Below are 10,227 nucleotides of genomic sequence, written 5' to 3' on the forward strand. Positions count from 1 at the left end.
TTTCTAGGTCCTTATACTAGTATATTTCTTTGGGATAAAATGAGAATTTAACTAATTTCAAAAGTTTTGTAAAGGTTATGCTATGTAAAGGCATTTCTGAGGTGAAGATTTAATACACTGATATGAAACTAACCTTTAATTCTAGGACTTACATGTATTGTTACTCTTGTAATTATGTAATCAACTTTTTAACAACTGCTTTTCATTTCTTGCATCTGAAGAATGAAAAATATGGAATACTATACAAATTTTCATTTCATCCTTGTGCAAGTGCCATGTTAATCTCTGTATTGTTTTAATTTGTGTAGACGTGCTGCTGAAGCATGTAGTATCCTCTAAATTTAAGTAGTTAATGATGCAATCTTCATATAGGCTTATATCTTTGCGTGCCTATTTGTTACAAGGAAACCTTATTGTTCCTAACAATACTATTGATCGTTTTTTCCTAAAATTGTGTATATAGTGGAAAAATTATATTGTTTCATCGATTGCTCACATTTGCAATTTTTTTGTCACTGACTATTTTAAATCTTTTTCATTTTAGATTTGATCATACTTTGAAGCATTTATAGCTAGGTCCAAAAGTGATGGCTTTTTCAAGTACTTATTTGTCCAACTGAGTTAGCTTTGTGGAGCTAATGGATCCAAAGTAAACCTTGCTTAAGAGCTACTTCTAAACTTCTCCAGCTTAAAATTTCCCAAATGAGGTCTTACTGGCACAAATGTCTACCTGACCCTTTACCCTTCTTCCATGTAGGAACAGACCAACCAGAATATCTTACCCTGAAATCATACTTTGTCTTACTGGAAGAAAACTAATCTTAGTTACAAGGGATCACAGAGAGATGAACAGTTCAGACAGAACTGTTCAGACCAGAAGGTATTTTATAAAAATATAATTGTTTATGATACCTACCATTTCAAAAGTAGCTAAAGCCAAGAAGGTGAAAAATTGTTCATATGCATGATTACCTAATGTCATGGTCTGTCTACCTTCCAACCAGGAAGGAACTTACACTACTCTCTTTCTATCAACAAATATTTCCATAGCTCCAGGAGAAGTCCATGTGTTTCTCCTCGATATTAGGCCTTAAATTAGTAATGCTTTAATCACAGTGTTTCCTCTTGTCTCCAGACTGTAAATCCACAAATGGTAAAACTTTAGGTCTAGCTTTACAAAATACTGTGGTAGAGATAATGCAATATTACTTTAAAACAAAGTTGTCTTTAATACCCTAACCACCACAGAACAATGTAAAACATGTGCTGTTTTTTTATTATTTTATACATAGATATATATTTTATTTTATATTTGCTGATTTTATATTTCACACAGTGACACTTACTAGAATTAATTGATAATTTGATAAATAAATTGATAATTATTTATTCCAATGAATAGAATTGGAATATAAATAATTAGGTTTAGGGCTGGGAAGGTGGCTCAGTGGTAGAGCGCTTTCCTTGCATAACTGATCCCTGGATTCGATTCCTCATCACCACATAAGCAAAAAGAAAAAAGCCAGAAGTGGCGCTGTGGCTCAAGTGGTTTGACCGCTAGCCGTGAGCTGAAGAGCTGAGGGACAGCACCCAGGCCCAGAGTTCAGGCCCCACGACCGGAACACCCCCCCAAAAAAAATAAATAAAATAAAAAAAACAAATAATTAGGTTTAGAATATATATCGGAATATAAAAAGAATCAATGTAATGTCTTGAGTATAAGCTTGTGATACCTTCTAAGTGTTCTTGGTCTTCTGAATTCACATGGTAAAAAAATGTTGTTTTCCTCTAATCTATAAGGGATTTTAGTCTGCTGCCCTGTTCATGGTTTTAACTCGCTGGTCCCAAAATGTTTTTCTCCATATTTTTGAAGCATTCCTACTGATTATACCCAAATTTTGCTGATATGATCTCTAAAAGATATTATTCTTCTGCAGGACCCATGAGTCCTAGGATCCTAGGTCCCAGTTACCTGCATCATCAGATAACAGGTGCAAGACTTCTCACCTAGGCCCATACAACATGCCAACAGAATGTAATTGAAGACCCATCTTAATTTCTCATTTCCTATAATATTTTAGGGCCTCAATTCTTTGAGAAGAAGGAATTAGCAGTAAGCAATTGTGAAATGCAAGGGAACTTAAAATGAAGGATGAGATCATAAAATCTGAGAGAAAGTACTGTAATTCAAATTTTCAATTTACAGATGACCAGACCATATCAGTGAACAACATAACAAAGTGTCACAAAATTATTTTTAATACCCCTCCCCTAATGATTAATGAAAGATTTCAGTCCAGCATTAGTGGGCCCAGAAAATATTACCTGGAAAAATAGATCTGTAATTGGTCTAACCAGGCCCGGAAAACTTGACTTAGAGGTCAAATGTAATCCAGAAAAACATCAATTGTGAAGATCCTTAGTGCTTCAAAACTTTGGTACTCCAGTAAAACTTGGTTCTGTGGTATAAAATGTTGTCATTCTCAAAACATTTAATCTCCTGAAAGTGTATTTTTTTTTCAAATAAACTTTTAAATATCACAATCGCCAAAATAACATTTGACAAATAGATGATACTCAGTGACATTATAAGCTTTTCAAGTGTAGGGAGCAAGTTACAATAGAGTTGATTTATTTACCCAACACTAATGCCATTGTTTCAACCACTCATTAAAGTGTAGAAATAATACCACCCACCATTTGTGTTGTTCAGTAGGTGCCTTCCAGAAATATGTTAAATAGATCAACCTCCCAAATTTCAAACGCAAACATTAGCTAATAAAGTAAATTTCATCACTTAATAAGGTACATTTTAAAAAGCCACAAATAGTTGCCTTATCATACGTTGTTTTATGTTTTCCCTATAAGTCTAACATAGTAAGTCTTGAATATGGATACTCATCAGAGATGTGACAAACATAAAATCTGTCTTTCTATTTCTATCATATTCCTCTATAGTAGTAAATTTTAATTTTCTTCTTTTTCCAAAACTTATAGGTAGTAGAAAATATTATCCCATAGAAAGTAAAATAATCACACACCATTGTACATAGACATTTATAAAAACTGATAGTTAGGAATACATTCTAAGCCATTTTTAAACTTTCTTGTTGACTAAAGATTAATCTTTCAAATGAATGAGAATAAAATCAAGTCTAGGGGCTTCACATCTCCAGTCTTGCACATTATTATTGCAGATGAACAAATTAGGGAAATGTAAGTTGACATAAGTTCAAGTATATACAGGATTGAATCTCCAAAGAATGAAAATAAACCTTTCAAAGTATTTACAGACAGTTTAACAGAACGATTATCAGGAAGTTGAAAGCAGAGAGGAATAATAGTAAAGACATAGAATGAATGAAAAATGGAACAAGGGACAAGTACAGCTAGAATAGTCAATGTACACATGTGATAAAGGAAGTGGTAAATCTGAAATAAATCTTGGAGAAGGGGTTGATTGACAATAATAGAAGGAGTGAATCTGATCCAGGGGCATTGGACAATTAAATGGACATATTTAATTGTAACACACTTGCACAACCTTTTGAAATTCAGTTAAAGAACACACGAAAATCACAACCAAACAGCAATCTTTAGAGAGTATGAGCATGACCTCTCAAAAATTTAAGCTGTTAATGGAAGGCAGTTTTGGGAAAAGCAAACAAAGATATTCAAAGAGGGAAGTTTACGGTAGGTGAGAATTTTGAACAGATTTAAATAGATTGTCTAAAGTTATAAATCACCTACATCTGCTGCAAATACTATCTTTCTTCTGTGATTTCTCTTTGTCTGAACTGGACACTCCAGTACTGAGACATACTTGATAGCTTGTGAAGATAGAATGAAATAAACAAGATCAAGGACCCGTTACTACACTGGAGAGAAAACAATTCTCTATGTTTTCTTTCATCTCTCTTCACTACTCTCTCTTCATACTTTTAAGTCAATGATTTTGAATTATATATTTCCTTCTTTGTTCTGACAAAGTAATTGGTCAAAGTAATTCACTAAATATTATTTTCAATTTTTTTCTTTTCTTTTCTTTTCTTTTTTGTCGGTGGTGGGGCTTAAACTCTGGGCCTGAACGCTGTCCCTGAGCTCTTCAGCTCAAGGCAAGCACTCTACCACTTGAGCCACAGCACTACTTCCGGCTTTTTTCTTTTTACTTATGTGGTGCTGAGGAATCGAACCCAGGGCCTCATGAATGCAAGGCAAGCGCTCTACCACTGAGCCACCTTCCAGGACCCATTTATTTGTTTGTTTTTGTTGGTCATGGGGCCTGAAGTCTGGGCCTAGGCACTGTCCCTCAACTATTCAGTTCAAGAATAGCAATCCACCACTGGAGCCACTTTTGGCTTTTTTTTTCTGCTTATGTGGTGCTGAGGAATTGAACCCAGGCCCTCATGCATGCAAGGTAAGCACTAAACTATTGAGCAACCTTCCTAAACCTACTATATTATTTATTGTGTATTTATTTTACATCTTTTTTGGGGGGGGGTCCGGTTGTGGAGCCTAAGCTCTGGGCCTGGGTGCTATCCCTAAGATCTTCAGCTCAAGGCTAGCACTCTACCACTTGAGCCACATCGCCACTTCCAGCTTTTTTCTTTTTGCTTATGTGGTGCTGAGGAATCGAACCCAGGGCTTCAGGCATGCAAGGCAAGCGCTCTACCACTGAGCCACCTTCCCAGCCCCCATTTTTTTCTATCATGCTGCTTACTTATTCAAGCGAGTCCAATAAACTTCCCCCTTGCACTTGTTGCCATGAAAACCTAACATTTATGTTAATCAGGACAAACTCTAATGTAAAACTTTGTCTCCATAAAACCAGTCCAAGAAGCTGTGATCACAAATATATGGCTATTCTTTTTTCTTTTACCTTGAAAATCTTCTGTGTCTAAAGTGCCAACAAAAATAAGTACTCCAACACTTTTTGGTTCAATCACTTCTAACTCAAAGTTATATTTTGCTAACAAGATGCTTAGGGGAAACTGAAGAATACTCCATTTTATCTTCTCTCTTTAGACTTTCCTTAGATATCATATCAGGAACAGCGAAGTCATTTTTGCAAAATTATTTCAATAGATTATTTTTCTCTTGTCTTGCATTTGCTCAACAAGATGAATGGGGGAGAATAGAGTTAAATCACCCATGCCTTGGATGACAGTGTCTGTTACAAAGGACAATGCTTGCATGTTCTACTTCTATGTCCTCTTAACTCTTGCCTGATATCCAATTAATCACAGCTTCTTGGCTTCAAGTCTAGTGAAGCTGAAGCACTATAAGTCCTTCCCCACTGCTAAACCTTCATGGTTTCTCCTTTAAAACTCTTTTAAGTTGCATCATTTGGATGTGGAACTTATTTTGATATTCCATTCAATCAGTTCTGCATTGTAGTGAGCCAAATTGGCTCTATAAAATCACTTTAGGTAGCACAAATATTAAGACAATCTATATCAAAATGTTTTGATCTCCCTCCACTGATGAAACCAATACACTTAGCTAGGGCTTCTAAGAACACTGTTTTCTAAGCTTTTCCATTTGCTCAATTATTTTGTGACCCCCAAACTTTTAGGCTTTTGTACTAAGAGACATTTTCACTATCTCATGATAATAAGGGTATTATTTTTTGTGAGCCACTTTGAAATGTGAAATCACTGGTGTGAAGTATCTAATCAGATTTTTTTCTGTGTTTCAGTGCTTCACATGCAAAGACCTCATGGAAAGTATTATAAACAGAAATGTGTAAGCCCAATGCCTTCTTTCATTGTGGAGGGCACTTTGTCCCTAAATATTTTGACCCAAATTATCTTTTTCAAAGAATTACTGTTTGTTAAATAAAGGCCAATTCACAAATTTTGATGTCTTTTTTTTTTAAGAACTTTGAATTTAAATTCCACTACAACCTTGTTTCACACAGTGAGAGTATATTTCCCGGGTAAGGACAATTCTCACGGAAACTTACAGGATTTATAGGAAGGTTTCTTAAGTTTGTTTGTTTAGTGTGAAAATGAGCCATCTTCACCCACATTGCTTCCTCTCCACTAAGTCTCCATGGATTTCTTTGCACGAAAGCCTATTTTCCCAGGCAATTTTAAATTTTCTTCATAAGCTAAGTTGTTAAAAATTAAAATTTACCTGTCACAATTTTAAAACTCTTTTGAAATTCCTTTAGCAGAACCACGAATTCACCAATCCTAATTCCACCTTGACCATCAAAAACAGTTACCATGTTGTTTTCACAATATAGTGTCCATGCAACTAATATTTTCCAGTGGCTTTGTTATGCATACATATGACATATAAGATGATACTGAGCAAAATTAACTCTAAGATATGGAATCAGAGATTTTTATTTGCGGTTGTTGTTTTTAATGTATTAAGTGATTTCTATATTCTTTGGGTTTTCCCCTATGGTTTATCCCTTGCTGTATTTGACTTTGTACCCTGTGCATTATGTATACATTTATCTTAATTAGGGAAGGGAAGAGGAACAAGAAAATGGTGACACAAAGGACAAAGTGCAAACCAATTCATTAGTAATACTCACAAGACAATATGTTGGAAATATACATTACAACTTGTGAGGGGTATTGAGGTGAAGAAAAATTGTTAGAAAAATGAGGGAGGGGATAACAAATTTGAAAAGTTATTTATTCACTACCTTACAGTTACTGTAACCCCACTGTACATCACTTTGACAATAAAATTAAATTTAAAAAGTAAGCTGCATAAAATAAAATTTCACTGTATTGGTATAGTATTATTATTTATATAGTAACTTTTAAAAATCATTACTCTTTGGCATCTAATTTGAATTAATTACTCCTTCTTTATCAGAGGGTCATCAACTCGAATGTTATCCAGCTAGACAATATTGTCACAATATACTTGCCAATATTTTGAAAAAAGAATAAATTTAGTACTTTTACACACATAAAACCGAAAAAAGTTTAATTCTATGGAAACCCATAACTTTTAAAAGTAAATAAGTTGTTAAGAGAACAGAATATATGTGTTCTTCAAAATTCCTATGACTAATAACTACTCATTTTCAAATTCTGACCGTTCCATACCTGAGAAATTCAAAACAATACCTGTTTGCATGTTATGTAATTCTTCAATAGATGCAGTTTCCAATGAGGTTTTACAGATTGAGAAGTCAAAAGAAAAATAACCACAATTGGTAGAGCATAAAACTATGAAGCATCTGTGATAATTATTCAAGAGTAAGCAATCCCAATATTTATGCCATAAAGTCATCCTAGCCCAACAAATTCCAACTTGTAAGGTAGACCTGAAAATTCCCTTATTTCACATCATGAATAGCTTTTCTTTATTGTAAAAAATACTACACCTCTGCTAATGTGATGTCCTCATTGTTTTGGAAAGAACCCCAATAAACTGGGCTGCATCATTTTTACCCCAATGGTATTCTTGAGATCAGAACACTTGAAAATATTATTTATATATTTTTTAACTATTATAGATATTCAGGATGCTAAGATCGGAAGATTACGGTTCAAAGCCCACCAGGGCAGAAATGTTCCTGACATTCTTATCTCCAATAAACTTCTCAGAAAAAGACAGACACAAGTGGCACTAAGGTTTAAGTGGTAGGGCACGAATCTTGAGCTCAGAGACAATGTCCAGGACCAGAGTTCAAGCCCTAGGACAAACCAGTAAAACAAATACAGAAATAAAAACGAACCCCAAACCTAGCATTTTTATCATTGTATACAGAGGCACGTAATTAAGGAAATTTCTTCCTGTGTTACATATAGATAGAAGAAACAAGTTATCACACAATTATTCTCTTCATACCATGTTATACCACACCCTCAAAAAATTGCTCTTTTTCTAAATTTATAAATAATATAATCCGTTTGTTGGCAACTCTGTCTACATTATTCACATTATCATTTGATACATGAACAGTTGGAATTATCTGTTAACTAAGTTCTAACTTTCTTGAAAGAATATTCTAGGCAAATAGAATGTTAGAATAATTTGTGAATTTGTCAATTAAACCCTCTACTTAAAAAAAATTTTGTAGTATCATATAGAATATGGAATTACAAACAAAAACAAAATACTTATTTTGAAAATAAATTCTAATTTAGCAAGGTCCACAAAGTCCTATATTTGACAAAGTTTTCTATTTCTCCAGGCTTAAGTTTTGTAAACCTTTATAATTTCTTTGGAAACCAGCAGAAGGATGCTTACTTACTTTTTCAAATTTTGGATGGGAATCATGAGCTACTTTGCATCTAGGAATGTTCTGTAATGAAGACAGCATTTAAAACACAATTGAGGATTATATATGAGTTGCATTTCAATAGGAAACTTGACTTCTCAAAACATAATGACAAAATTAGCCCAAACTTACAACTGTGTATTCCTTTCTTGTTATTTGGTTTGTATTATTGAGACAAATTTTACTACCTGGTCCAGGGAAGGTATCACTATGTAATTCCACTCAATAATATCCTGTCTTATTCTGAGTGCAACAATTCCAGGCCTGTATCACATTGCCCTGCCATAGTTTGTTGGTTTATTAAAATCTAGAAATTAAGCAATTCTCAACTTCTATGAAGATCTTATCCATACAATGACTGCCAAGACTATTTATGTACTATTTTCAAAGATGTTCTAACATTTGACACAAGATATGAACATTTTCAGATGCACCTGCTGTGGACTCTGATTCATTCCTCCATGGATCTGATCCCTTTAATAATGATATACTTGACTTTCTTACTACCTCTGGTCCCTAACTAAGCAATAATCTTAAACTTTTTTGAAGATAGTTCACTTGAGGACTTTCTAATACTTTCTAATAATAAAATTTATCACCTGATTCTAGTCTTACTCAGGACATATTTTCTATTGTTTCTAACTTTCTTATATATTCTGACAGTTTTTATTTGTGTATTTGTGTGTGCACAAATAAGTGCCTCTGTGTGTATGTGTATATTTGTATGTATGTATGCAAAAGCCTCAAGGTCTTATCCAGCAATCTTTATCATGACTGTTATTCCATCACTTGAACCATTCTTCCAATGCAACTTTTTCTGGTTAATTATTGATAGTGTCTCAAAGACTGTTCTGCCCATGATGGATGCAAACTGAACTACCCAGACCCCTTTAAATTCTTAGGTTTATTTTTCTAGAAGTATCTACTTTTAAACTACAAACATTTAAGTTTAAGTGGTAGCCCAGATTTTTAACTCAAGAATTCACATACACATTACATACACATTACATATCCTGAGTGTATACTGTTAGAAATGTGATCTTAAGCTGGGTGGTGGTGAGATCTGAGGATTGAGATTCAAAGCCAGCCCCAGTAGGAAAGTCCTTGAGACTCTTTTCTCCAATTAACTACCAGAAAACTGGAAGGGGCACTGTCGCTCAAGTGGTAGAGCACTAGCCTGGAGCTGAAAAGCAGAGGGACAGCACCCAGGGTTCACGTGCCACAACCAACAAAAACAAAATATATAAGAAAAGGTATGGCTAGTGTAATCCCTGCTCTCTCAAGATGGACTTTTTTTTTCCAGTTAAGTCCATTCTCCTACATCTGACTTGAATGGAACCAGAATCATTCTTCCATTCTACTTTTTACAAATTTTCATGTTTAGCAAGGGTGATTTAAAAGGGAGTGGCCTCATATTCATGTTCAACTTGGGAGTAATGCTTTCTCTATGACACTTCTATAAATCTACATACTGGACTTGGCTTTATTGTTTCAATGTTGTCTTTTTTGTAGAGTCTTCTATATTGTATTGAACACTAAAACACAGAAATCCTCTTTCTCCTATTATTGCTAATTTTTCTCTTACTGTTAACTCATGTACACTTGGGAAATAATGCACTACATATACACTCACAAAAAATGATCTGAGAACTTTTTTCCCATTTAAAATTCACCTTAATTTATGGAGCACTTATGAAGTTTGAACTCAATGTACTCTTGGATAATGTATTTATAAGGAATTTAAAATTTATATTTTCTCTTTACTAAGTTGTCTCTGGAACACTTGCTACCACATGTCCAAAGATTTCCTTGTGCTATTTCAATGAAGACAGAAAACATTCATTATACCTCAAGCACCATCATTGATTGTTACTGGAAGTAACTATTACTGGATGTGGAAACTGATCACAGGAATGGAATTGAACATAGAGGAATGACAAAGTTCAACTTAACTTGTGCTTACCTTTTTA

The 10,227-nt window shown here is 34.1% G+C and overlaps 1 pseudogene; it reads right to left on the bottom strand.

Moving 5' to 3' along the window:
* Positions 1–225: 225 nt before the first annotated feature.
* Positions 226–325, bottom strand: LOC122103072 (annotated as a pseudogene).
* Positions 326–10,227: the final 9,902 nt, after the last annotated feature.

This window comes from Dipodomys spectabilis, unplaced genomic scaffold (genome assembly GCF_019054845.1).
Source record: "Dipodomys spectabilis isolate Male_0828 unplaced genomic scaffold, ASM1905484v1 ptg001580l, whole genome shotgun sequence".
Lineage (NCBI taxonomy): Eukaryota > Metazoa > Chordata > Mammalia > Rodentia > Heteromyidae > Dipodomys > Dipodomys spectabilis.